The sequence below is a fragment of the Equus caballus genome, chromosome 18 (genome assembly GCF_041296265.1).
Source record: "Equus caballus isolate H_3958 breed thoroughbred chromosome 18, TB-T2T, whole genome shotgun sequence".
Classification (NCBI taxonomy): Eukaryota; Metazoa; Chordata; class Mammalia; order Perissodactyla; family Equidae; genus Equus; species Equus caballus.
In genome coordinates this window covers 40,578,167-40,594,432 of record NC_091701.1, presented here as the reverse complement: position 1 = coordinate 40,594,432, position 16,266 = coordinate 40,578,167, and the positions used below count along the sequence as shown (strand labels likewise).

General features: G+C 42.5%; 1 protein-coding gene across 38 annotated transcripts in view; it reads right to left on the bottom strand.

The window, feature by feature from the left end:
• TANC1 (tetratricopeptide repeat, ankyrin repeat and coiled-coil containing 1) overlaps window positions 1-16,266 on the bottom strand; it is a 229,124-nt gene that overhangs the window by 106,033 nt on the left and 106,825 nt on the right. For 2 of the 38 annotated variants that reach the window (XM_070241063.1, XM_070241071.1), the window contains exon 5: window positions 6,012-6,086. The exons of the other annotated variants lie outside the window; for them this stretch is intronic. The gene's annotated coding sequence lies outside the window, so the exon portion shown is untranslated. The remainder of the gene's footprint in view (window positions 1-6,011; window positions 6,087-16,266) is intronic. 38 annotated transcript variants of the gene reach the window in all.

The following is a 16,266-nucleotide window of genomic DNA, read 5'->3' as shown; positions in this document are numbered from 1 at the left end:
TATATCACCTATATCTAAACTGTTAACAGGAAAGAGAAATAAATTCTTTTTTTTTTTTTCTTAAGATTGGCACCTGAGCTAACAACTGGCCAATCTTTTTTTTTTCTGCTTTATCTCCCCAAATCCCCCCGGTACATAGTTGTATATCTTAGCTGCAGGTCCTTCTAGTTGTGGCATATGGGACACTGCCTCAATGTGGCCTGACGAGTGGTGCCATGTCTGTGCCCAGGATCCGAACCCTGGGCCGCCTCGGCGGAGCGCGCGAACTTAGCCACTCGGCCACGGGGCCGGCCCCGAGAAATAAATTCTTACCTTATTTAAGCTATTATGTATTCGATTATTTTTTACTTGAAGCCAAACTTAATCCTAATACAGTCACACACACTGCATAACGATGTTTCGGTCAGTGATGGACCACATATATGACGGTGGTCCCATAAGATCAGTACGGCACAGCCTAGGTGTGTAGCAGGCTAAACCATCCAGGTTCGTCTAAGTGCACTCAGGTGATTTCATCGTTGTGTGAACATCACAAACGACTCATTTGTCAGAAGATACCCTGGTCGTTAAGTGACATGACCATACAGTAACATACTGTGATTCTGAATTGTCGGCCCTAACCTCACCTTGCCTGAGCTGATCAACTATATTGGTTGTCCTGCAACCTCAGCAAGGTTGAGAATTAAACGAAGAGTGTGAAGAAATAAGTCAAACCCAAAGCACTGATACAATTGTGTTACATTCAGGGATAAGTTTGCCATCACTGGACATAATCAGCGAATACGTCCAGGAAAGAATTTTTAATGTTTTTAAAATGTGGCATATCAGTATCTGACTGATTAACTTGGTGATTCCTATTTGAAATATGTAATTTTTAGCTTTAAGTGAAATTCATTTTAAATATATAATTTTATATTAGATTATAAACATAAAATTTCTAAATTGAATTTAAAGGCTATGGAAAGCCAAGTTTAAAATTATTAACTATAATACATTGAACAGTAATTTGAAATTCATATCATCATGAGTACACAAAATTCAGCTCTCAGGGGGCCGGCCCGGTGGCACCGTGGTTAAGTCTGCATGCTCCACTTCGGCAACCCGTGGTTTGGTGGTTTGTGATCCCACGAGCGGACCCACATACCACTTACCAAGCCATGCTGTGGCAGGCATCTCACATATAAAATAGAGGAAGATGGGCATGGATGTTAGCTCAGGGCCAATCTTCCTCAGCAAAAAGAGGAGTGGCAGCAGATGTTACCTCAGGGCCAGTCTTCCTCAGCAAAAAGAAGAGGATTGGTGGCAGATGTTAGCTCAGGGCTAATCTTCCTCAAAAAAAAAAAAAAATGCTGCTCTCAGATATTAAAAAGGCTCATTTTAACAACCATCTCTCCACTGTATAAAGTCAGTCTCTCGCTTTCAAAATGCTCATTAGACGGAGTTTGAGATGGGAGAAAGGAGGGAGGGAGGGATATAAAGAGAGAGGCAGGAAAGAAGAAAGGAAAAACACATTCCCTTAACTCCAAGACCACTACAGTCTACTGCCTATCCCACTCCCACAGCCCAAGCCAGCCAACAAGGCTAGCCATCATTCATTTCTGGTCCCTCTGCTGAATTCTAGAACCTTCCATGTGCCACTGCAGTTCCCACTGTCATCACTGTGTACTTGTCAGCATCCCCCAGAGAACCCACTCTTCTGTGTTCCTGGCATCTGTAGAGAGGTGGCACTCTGCTCTGAGACACCGTCTCTGAGATCAGGAGCAGCTTGCAATCTTGTTGCACATGGTCAGAGGGCTGGTGTGTCAGGCCACACACAAGCGGCATCTAACAATCCCAGAGAGTTCCACGACAGGCTCCTCTGAGACTGAAACCAAGAGCAGGGCAGAGGTTGGGCTTGTGAGCTGAAGGCAAACGCCCTTCTCTGACCTCTTTGGAGAGGAGCTCACACTTGAAATCATGTGACTTCCATTATCTCAAATACCTCTTGAAAACATCAGGAACCTAAGAGAGCAGCAGCAAAGTGACATTTTGGGGCTTAGCTGTTATCTCTTTCGAGTTTGAACAGGACAAATTGCACTGACAGATGACATAGGTAACCCATGACATCACTGACAAGGAGCCAGATGACAAGCCACAGGCAGAGCACAGCTCCTCATGAGATTTAACTTTCTATCTGTGTCCTGGATTCAGGAGACAACAGAGGGAAGGCTTTCCACATTAACTGAGTTACAGTCCGGGTTCTTTGAGAATTTTTCTTACCCATCAAAGCAACTATAATTTTCCCTCACCTCATTCTCAAAAGCTGATGAAGATTAACATAAAATTTAGAATTCCTGATTACACACTGATTTATTACAACAAAAAGAGCGGCTGTTTCTTGATTTTTTTTTTTTTTAACCAACTAACAGGCTGTCACACAAAGCTCCAGTTTAGCAGTTGCTAACAGTCACCTAGGTCAACCACAAGGCCATATTAAATTGTCCCACCATCTGCCCCACCTCTCCCATTCTGAAGACTCTTCCTACAGATGTTAACATCCCAGGAGGCAGAGCCACTAATCCCAACCCGCCCCCATTCCCACACATCATGGTGGGCATTAGGAAGACGCCTGGCTGCTTTCCACACAGGCTTAATTACCTTAAAACGTCTGAGCAAAGAAGAATGAAACTATTAAAATAAGTCCCCAATCTGCCTACAGCCAAAGAAAAATAGCTCCAGAAATTTGGCTTTCAACCTGTTGTACTTTTATACCTCAGCTATTAAACAATTTTGAATAATCATAAAAAAAGCTTACCTTTAGATAAATTTTAAAAGTTAACTGTATGCCAAAAGAAATAACTATTGGGAATTTTAACATGTTTACTTTTTATGTAAATCTGTTCATTTATAAAGGCAAAGTCAAAAGGTAGCATCTCTTTTAAGAACTTAAAATATTTTTTCTGAAAAAACTTTAGCCACTAGACAGCACACAGGTCAGGAAAGAGAATTCCGCAGTTGTTCCTACAACACGCTGATCGTCAGCATTTACCACACGGTGGCGCTGCTCAATGCTAATTTCAGACTAAATCCAGGAGCGCGCATCTTCACCACCAAGACAAGGCTCGCACCCGTTAGGAGTCAGAAGCATGAAGTCTGGAAATGTAGTTTTGTTTTGTTTTTAAGGTTTCAGGTAACATACACATGGTTAACAGTCCATATGGAGGAACGAAACTGAGGAGGCAGCAACTCTCTGCCCATTTTAGGCTGGACCTAACAGAATATTCCAACATATTTAGCCCCTGCAAAGGCTGATCAGCTTCACTTAGAGCCAACAAGGCAAAATGTGGGGCAGAAGGGCTGAGCACCCGAGTTAGCTGCCTCACCGTGCAACACTGAAATGTTATCTACCTGTGAATCTATGCTGATATAAATAAGTAAATGGGGAAGACGAGATGAGTCTCCCATGCAGAAAAATTCCAAATAATTTATGTAGACACTCCACTCTCAAGGAGGGAAACATAACACCCCATCTTTCACGGTGGGCTGTGCAGAGACTTCCATCCAGAGTACAGTGTGGACAGGGACGTAAGGATAAAGAGTAACTATACTGTGGAGAAACCTGGCCACCACTACCTTGGCCAAAGTTAACATAAACTGTGGTAAGTCACATTGCTAATATGCAGCATCAACACGATGTGATGAGAAGAGCCCTTTACTTCTGTGGTCTTCCTCACCCAAACCCTGTAACTCCAGTCTGATTATGAGAGAAGCATCGGACAAATCCCAACAGAGGGGCATCCTACTAAATACTGGAACAGTATGCCTCAAAACTGCCAAGGTCATCAAAACCAAGGAAAGTCTGAGAAACTGTCACAACCAAGAGGAGACCAAGAAGACATGACAAATAAATATCATGTGGTATCCTGAATAAGACCCTGGACACTGGGGATAACCTAAAGAAATACGATTGAAGTATAAACTTTAGTTAATAAAAATGTATCAGGATTAGTTCATTAGTTGTGACAATGTATCATTGTCATGTAACTAAATGTACACGTAACTAAATGTTAATATAGTTACATGTCCCTTAATGAAGGGTTTATCTTCTAAGAAATCCATCAATAGGCAATTTCATCATTGTGCGAACATCACAGAGTGTACTTACACAAACCTAGATGCTATAGCCTACTACACACCTAGGCTATGTGGTACTAATCTTAGGGGACCACCATTGTATATGCAGTCTGTCGTTGACTGAAACATTGTTACACGGCTCATGACTATAATGAGACAAACTGGGTATGTAGTATACGGGGGAACTCTGAACTACCTTTGCAACTTTTCTAGAAATCTAAAACTATTCTAAAATAAAAAGTTTACTTTAAAAAAAGTTGATCCAAGGGGCTGGCCCCGTGGCTGAGTGGTTAAGTTCGCGCGCTCCGCTGCAGGCGGCCCAGTGTTTCGTTAGTTCGAATCCTGGGCGCGGACATGGCACTGCTCATCAGACCACGCTGAGGCAGCGTCCCACATGCCACAACTAGAAGAACCCACAACGAAGAATACACAACTATGTTCCGGGGGGCTTTGGGGAGAAAAAGGAAAAAATTAAATCTTTAAAAAAAGTAAAATAAAAAAAAAAAAGTTGATCCAAGGCTCAAATGGTAACTAAGAGACAACTTTCACATACAAGAGAATGCCGTTATCTTCCATATTAAGGAATTTAGGCTGTGTTCCTGACAGTCCCTTGACATCTGCCAGAGAAGGAGGGTTAGTATGGGCTGAATGGTATTCCCCCAAATTTTATATATTGAAGTTCTTAATCCAAGGACCTCAGAACGTGACTGTATTTGGAGAGTCGGCCTTTAAAGAGGTAATTAAGTTAAGATGAGGCCATTGGGGTGGGCCCTAATGCACTCTGAGTGACGTCTTTATAAGAGGAAATTTAGACACACAGAGAGATCCCAGGGATGTGCAGACACAGACGAAAGACCTGTGAGGACAGGTGAGAAGGCAGCCATCTGTAAGCCAAGGAGAGAGGCCACGGGGGAAACCAAAGCTGCTGGCACTTTGATCTTCAACTTCCAGCCTCCAGAAGTGTGAGAAAATAAATTTCTGTTAAGCCACGCACTCTGTGGTACTTTGTTATGGCAGCCCTAGCAAACGAATACAAGAGTGATGCAGAAAAACACTGCTTCACTGAAGGTCACGTGAAGGACAATGGTGGGAATGCAGAGCTTGATGGCTCCTGTGCCATCTGTACCTTTTGAGAGGGATCTGACCTAAGGCTGCTGTTCTGGGCGGCCATGAATTGAAGTGGAAATTATCCGGGCTTTGGCATCAGGGAGACTCAAGTCAAATTCTAGCCAGTCATTAACCAGCTGTATAACCTTCAGGCAAGTTATCTAAACTCTTGGGTCTCGCCACCAACTGTAAGTGGGGTTAGTACTTACACCTCAGGGTTGCAAATGTTTATGAAGTGTCTAAGACACAGTAAGTACTGAATAAATACTAAGTTTCCATTCTCCCCTTCCTTTCCTCTAATACAAAGTCAGGTTGGCAAACTATGATCTAAGGGCCAAATCTGACCCATTGCATGTTTTTACAAATAAAATGTTAGTGGAACATAGCCATGACCATTCATTTATGTATCGTCTATGGCTGATCTGCGCTACAATGGTGCTGAGTACAACACAAACCGTGTGGCCCTCAAAGCCTAAAATATTTGTATCTGGCCCGACAGAAAAAGTTTGTCGATTCTGCTCTGTCATCAATTACCATATTTCCAAAAGCTAACAGACACTTTTCATTCCTTATCATACTTGAACTTCACAGCATCTGCGACATGCCATGTCTTGAAATCTCTCCTCCTCCCTTGAGGCCAGCGATCTGAGCTCAGGCTCTGCAGTTCCAGCTCGCTGGTGCTCTTCACACGCAAGGCATTGTGGAACATCCAAGGTTCAAGATATTCAAAGTCAAACTCGCCACCCCGCCCGACCAACCTGTGCCTGTAATGCCACACTGTAGTTACTCACACCAGCACCTCCACCTGTGCGAAAGAGCAGGCTTTGGAATCCCAGGGGTCGAAATTCTGTCAGAGCCTTAAATACCTACAATATGAGAATAATGACCACCTTGGAGACACAGTAACAATAAAATAGGGGGAAAATGTAAAGCAATCAGCACAACAAAAAATTTTTTTTTAATCTGGATACATCTAGAAAACCAAACTAGAGACCTTTGCAAGCTTCCCGAGTGGTATGCAAAGAACACGTTTGAATCTCGAGTGTGCCGAGATATAAATCCCTCAGCTTTCTGGTCTGCTGGACAGTCTGGGGGCAGTACCCTAAGGGACAGTCCATATCCCCCAACTGCTGGACAAATGTTTCCCACACGTGCCATGATATGAAAACGGCTAGCAAGCCCTGGCCCTGAGCCATTTTGCACTTTCTTTCTTCCCTAATGCTCATGTACGAAAAGGTCATCGCAACCTACAGATTATTTTTCCTAAAACTTTCTGAAACAGATCACCTCCCTCCACTCTCCTCTGCCACTGCACAGGTTTAAGCCACTGTACTTCATTTGAATCACTACAAAAGAGTCCCAACCTGTCTCAACTCCAAGATGGCCTGTAGGAAATAAACAGTTACTGTCCTAAAACCCAAATCTCTTTTTTTTATCCCTCCACTTAAAAAACGGTCAAAGACACCACTGCCCAAAGAATAAAATCCTTCCTGGCACCCACTGTATTTCCATCCTTGTCTCTGATGCTACCTGCCCCACTGTGCCTTGTGAGCTCCAGCCACTGCAGTCCAGTCACTGCCATTCCTGCATGCCTTCCAGACTTCCCGTGGTCTGTTCTTTCTCTGGGGGACGGTCTTCCTGCTCGACCCAACCCATTTGCCATGTAACTCCTAACTCATGCTTAAAGAACCCCCTCCAGTGTCACACACACTTGGAACCATACCAGCTCCCCCAAAGCAAGTCTCACTCTTCTCCATGATGTCCCAACACTTTGTAGACATCTCAATGTCCTAAAAGTCATCACCTCTCTCACTAAACTGGGAGGTCTCCAAAGCTTAGGGCCAAGTATTTATTTACATTTATATCTACCTCATCTCTAGCCCAGAACCCAACACGTACCTGATGCTCAATAAATCTGTATGAAACAAATGTTTACGGAACCTCATGAAATCACTGAGTGAAAGAAAAATTGAAACAACTCAGAGTGCCTCTGAGGCCATTCGGAAAAATAAAGGTCACCACCAAAAAAATAGTCACATCCACCTATGCAGCGTCCTCTTAGGATGAAAGAGATCCTGGAAAAATCTCTTGCCAACTTAGCTGCCAGCAAGTCCTGGAGAGCTGGGGGGAGAAAGGGCTCATGAGAGGACTAGTGCATAAAAAGCAACTATTTTTAAAGGCCAAAGGGCACACAAACTAAGAATTTCCAGTTTGAAAGGAAGAAACCGGGAAAGTAAACCACAAAAACAATGAAAAGGTGTCCAAATGCAAATAAAAATGTGATTCTCTTAAGCAGTCTGCTGGGACATTTCTTTCCCGTTTCAGGGAAAACATGTTGGACTCGACATGTCGTCCTTATTTTTTCCTTTCTGTGTATTATAAAAAAATCTACAGGCAAGAGGTCGACTAAGTCAAGGTGACCCACAGGTATCAAGCTATGGTAAGATTTTTCCTGCCTTAAAAAGACCTGGTATTCCTCAATTGCTTATTAAAACACCTCAAGCTTAAGAAAAATACACAGTAAAACCTAATGTTGAGTAACTCTCAAGTCCTCAGAAACGGTTTAATGTGTACTTCCTTGACCTGGCTGCTGACATCACTGCTTCCTGACTGAGAGTCTCACAGGGCTCAGGTGCCATTCTCGGGCAACTTTTCCAGCCAGGCAGAATGAACCAGCAACCTCGAGCCAATGCAGAGATGCTGGGTGGTCTTCCTACCCTCACCCACAAAATCTTTGGTATGAGTTCGCTTCCTTGTGAATTGTTTCTCATACGCCTCCAAAACTCGGTTACTTGCTTTCTCACTGGTTGATCGTTATCACTTTCAGTAAAAGCTACAAGACCAAAAATAAACAAACAAGGCATGTGGACGGAAGCAACACATACTCAGGAAATGAAAACCAATGACAAATCTGATGAGTTCCTTCCACAGAAGCTGTGGACAGGTCAGCTCAGCCACAAAGCCACGCCCAGAGCCAACCAGCCCAAATCCAAATATTAACAATTTGGTTTGAATGGTTTGTTCAACATTTACTAACCCAAACCCAAATAGCAACAATTAGACTTCAAAGGTCCCTGCACTGAAGGAGTGGTGCCTTCCTTGCTGTCCACATCAGAGCAAGACTGAAGTCAAAAGAGGATGATGTACAAGAGGGGCCGACAAAGGGGAAAGGGGGTAAATGACCCAATCTTCGAAGCTAGGGGCAGCAGCAGCACTTCTCGAGCGTGTTTTAGGAGCTAGGCGCCTTGTGAACATTCCCTTATCCTCTCAAAGACCTATATGATACATCATTTATTCTCATTTCCAGATGAGGAAACCAAGAATCAGAAAGGTTGTCAAGTGACTCCCAAGGACACAGAGGTACTAAGAACAGGAACTCAGAATTTAAACCCAGGTCTGCCCGTCCTTTACAGCCAGAAACTTCCCATGACACTACACAGCTTGGGTAGAATTTCTCCATTTAGAAGATGGCAAGGGAAAGAGGGAGTGTAAAGAAGTTCAAGTTTATCTAATGAAGATAAGATCTGCTTAAACCTTACAACTTTACCAAAAAAAAAAATCATGGCTGGCCCCACGGCTAAGTGGTTAAAGTCCTGTGTGCTCTGCTTCAGCAGCCCAGGTTCACAGGTTCAGATCCTGGGCACAGACTCTCCACTCATCAGCCATGCTGTGGAGGCATCCCACATACAAAAAAAAATAGAGGAAGATTGGCACAGATGTTGGCTCAGGGCTAATCTTCCTCTAGCAAAAAAAGAGGAAGATTGGCAACAGAGGTTAACTCAGGGAAAATCTTCCTCACCAAAAGAAGAAAAAAAGAAAAAAACAATCATGTACTCCAAGAATCTTTTGCATGCATGTACTCAAATTTTAATGTAGATATATGAGTGCATATATATTCATTCAAATCTTAGAGTATATACATCTGGCTCTAATAGGAACTGTATAGCCGAGGAAAAAACGTAGATTATTTTGTAAAAGTAAGCTATTTTTAATAAAGGAAATTTCCATTGAATTTTTGCTAAAGAGCTCAAAGTCCACAATCATTTTTTGACTGACACAGAGGAGATTCCTAGCTGGTAAGCCTCACTCCAAGATGTCTAATTCCCATATCAAATATTAACACTAGACTCTAGGATATGTACAACAGCCATATCTTTCCTTTTGATTACTGAAGATCCTCAACATCCCGAGTCCTTGTGAAACATCAAAACGCCCAAGACAGAAGTGCCCCTAATGCTTCCTGCATCCTAAATGACACTTCCCCCCCCAGCATTACAGTGGAGTTGTAACCCAGGCACGGTTACCTCACTTGCATTCAACCACATGTGCTCTACAAGATGGGGGAGGATTCTGGAGGACGAGACATGGGCAGCTGCTGCTCCCTCAGCCACTCTCAGCCCCTACAAGCCCCTCGTATAATGGGATTCTGGTGCATGAGGTGCGTATTTCTGGTATGGTGCAGTCCTAAGTAGAATGTGTCTACTTCATCTGGTGCTCATCCAAATATGCCACAATCTGTGTCAACAGCAGAAGAAAAATGGCTATGCCATGCAGAGACAGTATGTCTGCATATGACACTTATGGGCAATTTAGGGGATGTTCAAAGGAAACCTGACGCAAAGGTTTCTGCCTTACATGCTGACTTTATCACTTACCTATGAAAGGAGCAACTTTATTACTCTGCTGTCATAAATAGCTTCAGACAATAAGTAACTGTCTGCTCAACTTCCGCCAGAGTTTTGCTCTCATTGCCCGGTGAGCAAATGTGGACCATTTGGAGTACTCACTCTCCATCAGCTTCCTGAATCACTCTCTCATTTTATACGGAGCTCTCGGGAACTTCACAAACGACTGAGACAGGGCACCACCAGGCATCCCACCTTTTTGCCCTACCTAAATTTCTCTTTTCTGCTAAGAACCATTGCTTTCTTAAACCTTTGCACTTGCATCACTAGTTATAAGAGCTGGCTTCCTTTATAGGGCAATTCTACACACATAATTTTAATCACTTCATATGAATCACATGAAAACCAAAAGAAGACAAATAACACAAGTAGCTGGTGGCAGAGCAGGAACTGGAACCCAGACGGTCAGTCAGTCACTACGTTATGCTGCTTTCATGTCCTGTTCACAGGGAACAAAGCCTGCTGCACATCAAGAAGACATACACTTGCCAAAAAACATACAGATCTGAGGGTGAAATCCCACTGTGGGGCATCTGGCTTCGGACAGAGAATCAATACTGTGGGAATCCATCCAGGGCCACTGAGTCAGTGAAGGAAGCTGAAGTTGGGCTCCAAGGCAGATGGTTACACTGAAGTAGCAACCACCATGGGAGAGCTGTGTTTCAGGCCCCACACTTCACAGTCTACATCTCATTTAAATTTCACTTACCCTATTGGAGAAGCACCGTCACTACACCCCTCTCTCTCAGATGAGGAAATACCTGTAACCTCGCCAAGCATATCAAGTCGAAAGTGAATCCGGTTCCAACCTGCCCAAGACTGAGGTGGATGGAGACTTCTGCACCTATCAAGATCATTAACATCTTAGCTAAAATCAGTCTCACAAGTCCCTGACTTACGGTGGATAATTTCTCCTCCTAGGCTTTTCAAAAAGAGCTCAATAGGAATAGGCCTACAGCTATTAAAGAAACTGAATCAACAGTTCATAACCTTCCAAAACAGAAAGCACCAGGCCCACATGGGCTCACTGGTGAATTCTACCAAACATTTAAGAAAGAAATTATACAGTTCTCTACAATCTCTTTCAGAGGATAGTGGCAGAAGGAATGCTTCCTAACTCATTCTATGAAGCCAGGATTACTCTAAGGCCAAAACCAGACAAAAACACTACAAAAAAACTATAGACCCATATCTCTCATTAACTCAGATGCAAAAATCCTCAACAAAACATTAGCAAATCGAATAAAAAAATGTATAAAAAGAATTATATATCATGATCAAGTGGGATTTACCCCAGGGATGCAAGGCTGCTCCAACAGTAGAAAATCAATTAATGTAATCCATCACATCAATAGGCTAAAGAAGCAAAATCACATGACATTAATAGATGCAGAAAATGCATTTGACAATACCCAACACCTATTCATGATAAAAACTCTCAGTAAACTAGGAATAGAGGGGAACTTCCTCAAATTGATAAAGAATATCTATAAAAACTGGACTTGAGGGGCTGGCCCCGTGGTCGAGCGGTTAAGTTCGCGCGCTCTGCTGCAGGCGGCCCAGTGTTTCGTTGGTTCAAATCCTGGGTGCGGACATGGCACAGCTCATCAAACCACGCTGAGGCAGCGTCCCACATACCACAACTAGAAGGACCCACAACGAAGAATATACAACTATGTACAGGAGGGGCTTTGGGGAGAAAAAGGAAAAAATAACATCTTCAAAAAAAAAAAAAAAACTGGACTTGATAAAGAATATCTACAAAAACTCTACAGCTAATATCGTACTTAATGATGAAAACAAGAAGCTTTCCCACTAAGATCAGGAAAAAGGCAAGGATGTCCCCTTTCACCATACCTTTTTCTTTTTTGTCTTTTGAGGAAGATTAGCCCTGAGCTAACATCTGCCACCAATCCTCCTCTTTTTTGTTGAGGAAGACTGGCCCTGAGCTAACATCTGCATCCATCCTCCTCTATTTTATATGTGGGCCGCCTGCCACAGCATGGCTTGATAAGCAGTGTGTAGGTCTACAGCTGGGATCTGAACTGATGAACCCCGGGTTGCTGAAGCAGAACATGTGAACTTAACCACTGTGCCACCAGGCTGGCTCCTCATCATTCCTTTTCAACATTGTACTGGAAGTCCTACCTAATGCAATAAGGCAAGAAAATGAAATAAAAGGTATACAGATTGGGAAAGAAGAAATAAAACTGTATTTGTTCACAGACAACATGACTGTCTATGTAGAAACTCTGAAAAAATTGACCAAAAAAGTCATGGAACAAGAGCAAGGCTGTAGGACACAAGGTTAATATACAAAAGTCAACTGATTTCTATACACTAACAACGAACAAACAGAATTTTGAAGTTAAAAACACAATACCATTTGCATTAGCACCCCCAAAATGAAATATTTAGGTATAAAATATCAAAATATGTGCAAGATCCATTTGAGGAAAACTATAAAATTCTGATGAAAGAAATCAAAGAACTAAATGGAGAGAGATTTCATGTTCATGGATGAGAAGACTCGATATAGTCAAGATGTTAGTTCTCCCTAACTTGATCTATAGATTCAATGAAATCTCAATCAAAATCCCAGCATGTTATTTTGTGAATATTAACAAAGTGATTCTAAAGTTTATATGGAGAGGCAAAAGACCCAAAATAGCCAACACAATATCGAAGGAGAAGAACAAAGTTGAAGGACTGACACTACCTGACTTTGAGACTGACTATTCAGCTAAAGAAATTAAGACAGTGTGGTACTGGCAAAAGAATAGACTAATAGATTAATGAAATAGAATAGAGAGCCCAGAAATACATCCACATAAATTTATTCAACAGATCTTTGACAAAGAAGCAAAGGCAATACAATGGAGCAAAGTCTTTTCAACAACTGGAACAACTGTACATCCATAGGCAAGAAAATGAATCTAGACACAGACCTGATTCCCTTCACAAAACTTAACTCAAAATGGATCACAGACCTAAATGTATAAGGCAAAGCTATATATAAAACTCCTAGAAGATAATGTAGGAGAAAACCTAAATGAGCTTGGGTATGGAGATGACTTTTTAGATACAACACCAAAGGCACAATTCATGAAAGAAACAACTGATTAGCCAGACTTCATTAAAACTAAAAACTTCTCCTCGGAGAAAGAAAATGCCAAGAGAATGAGAAAACTAGCCACAGACTGAGAGAAAATATTTGCAAAAGATGTATCTAATACAAGGACAGTATTCCAAAATATACAAAGAACTCTTAAAACTCAAGAATAAGAAAAGCTGATTTAAAAAATGAACGAAATCCTTAACAGACACCTCATCAAAGAAGATATACAGATGGCAAACAAGCATATGAAAAGTTGTTCCAGAGGCCAGCCCAGTGGCGCACGGTTAAGTTCACACGTTCCACTTCAGCAGCCTGGGGTTCACCGGTTCGGATCCCAGGTGTGCACATGGCACCACTTGGCAAGCTAAGCTGTGGTAGGCGTCCCACATATAAAGTAGAGGAAGATGGGCATGGATGTTAGCTCAGGGCCAGTCTTCCTCAGCAAAAAGAGGAGGATTGGCAGCAGTTAGCTCAAGGCTAATCTTCCTCAAAAAAAAAAAGAAAGAAAACAAAAGAAAAGATGTTCCATAGCATATGTCATCAAGGAAATGCAAATTAAAACAATGAGACACCACCATACACCTATTAGAATGGCCAAACCCAACAAAACACTGACCACCTCAACTGCTAGTGAGGATGTGGAGCAACAGGAACTCTCACTCACTGTTTGTGGGAATGCAAAACGGTACAGTCACTTTGGAAGACAGTTTGTAGGTGTCTTATAAAACTAAATATATTCTTACCATATGATCCAGCAACCACATGATCCAGCAACCATGCTCCTTGGTATTTACCCATGGGAGTTGAAAACTTATGTCCATACAAAAACCTGCACACAGATGTTTAAGGTGGCTATTCATAATTGCCAAAACCTGCGAGAAACCAAGATGTCCTTCCGCAGGTGAACAGATAAATAAACTGTGGTACATCCGGACAATAGAATATTATTCAGCACTAAAAAGAAATGAGCTACCAAGCCATGAAAAGACATGGAAGAACCTTAAATGCCTATCACTAAGTGAAAAAGCCAATCTGAAAAGGTTACATCCTGTATGATTCCGACTATATGATATCCTGGAAAAGGCAAAACTACGGAGACAGTAAAAAGGTCAGTAGTTGCCAGGGGTTTGAGGTAGGGTGAGGGGGAGAAATGCATAAATGAAGCACAGAGAACGTTGAGGGCAGTGAAAATACTCTGTATGATACCATAATGATGAATACATGTCATTATACATTTGTCCAAACTCACAGAATGTCTAACACCAAGAGTGAACCATCATGTAAACTCTGGACTTGTGTTAATGTAGGTTTGTTGATTTTAACAAACGCACTACTCTGGTGGGAGATGTCGATAACAGAGGTGGGGGAGGCGGGCTGTGCACGTGTGGGGCAAGGGGTATATGGGAAATCTCTGTACCTTCTGTTCAATTTTGCTATGAATCTAAAACTGCTCTAAAAGAATAAATTTTATTTTTTTCTAAAAAAGTAAGTTCATTAACTGCCACTTAGAACCTTTGATCAATAAAGTAGGACTTTGGTTGATAATGGACTGCTCAAGAAAATCACACCTCTTTGGAAGAGATTCCTAAATTTTATTTCTCAGAACCCTTGTGCAGAGAAAGGATTCATGTGTAACTGTCAGGCTAGGTATTCCAGATAAGGCCCCAGAGGCAAAGCTTAGTGGTTTCAATGCTCCAGGACTGAATAATGATTTTCCCGATGGCCTGTTTTCCTTTTGTAAGGCACTCTAGTTCTCACCAACCTCTCTTCTAGAGATCACCATTCTGTGCTCACTTCAGTTTCCCCACTCCAGGCTTTGCACACTCTTGCCCCTTCGCCTGGAACACAGCCAGCCCTTGCCTGCTGACACACACACAGACTTGTTTCACAACAAAGTTGAGGATTCATGCTGGAACTTCAATCTTTCCTTCCTGTCTATTTCTGCTTTACACGAATGTCCACTAACGTTAGATACAGATACAATAGCTTCCATGGGCTTCTGTGACTTCTGGGTTTCTCTGTGAATCAGAAACGATTAAAAAGAAGAGATTCCCACCACCACTGTCTCTGCCCCCATCTGTTTTCTTGAGGTAAAAACACTCATTTCTGAGCAGGGCACTGGGTTTGTTCTAGCCGCCATCTGACGCCACCACAGGGTGCAGCTGACACTGCTGTAAAGTGTGACTGGATAAAACCTCCAGTCATCATTAACTGCAGGCGGTGGGAAACATGCAGCAAAAATGCCAAAAGCCTGAGAAAATAGGAGAGTGACAGGAGCATAGAAAAGCAGGGATGTGAAGGCTGCTGACAAACCAAGTTTAAGATATTCTCCTCTTTGCTCACTGCCTGATGATAGATAGCAAAGCCCTGAGACAGAGAGGACCTTAATTAAAGTACCAGTTCTCTCTAGATAGGGGGAAAGGTATGTTCCTAGCTTTATAAACGTTAAGGCTCTGTTACATTTAAGTTGCTTATATGTCCATTAGTATAGGCAACCCTCCGTATCTGCAGGGGATTGGTTTCAGGAACCCTCTTGGATACCAAAATTTATGGATGCTCAAGTCCCTTACATAAAATAGCATAGTACTAGAATATAAGCTGTGCACATCCTTCATATACTTTAAATCGTCTCTAGATTACCTGTAATACCTTTGTTGTTGGTGGTGCTGTGGAGCCGATTTCAACTCCTAGCGACCCTGTGTACAGCAGAGCAGAACCCTGCCCGGTCTTTTTGCGCCATCCTCTCACCTTCTGGTGCTGTATCAGACAATGCTCCACCACTATTCACAGGGTTTTCATGGCCAATTTTTTCAGAAGTGGGTGGCCAGGTCCTTCTTCCTAGTCTATCTTAGTCTGGAAGCTCTGGTGAAATCTGGTCAGCATGGGTGAGCCTGCTGGTATTTGAAATACCAGTGGCACAGCTTTCAGCATCACAGCAACTCGTAGCCACCACAGTATGACAACCGACAGAGGGGTGGTGTGGTTCCCTAACTGGGAAGGGAACCCAGGCTGCAGCAGTGAGGGCACTGTATCTTAACCGCTAGACCATCAAGGCTGGCTCTTAGAATAATTAACACAACGTAAATGCTATGTAAGTAGTTGTTATACTGTACTGTTTAGGGAATAATGACAAGAAAAAAAGCCTGAACAAGTTCAGTACAGACAAAAGGATCGGAGGCCTTTCAATCCGTGGTTGGCTGACCCAGGGATGTAGAACCCACAGATACAGAAGGTAAGACTATA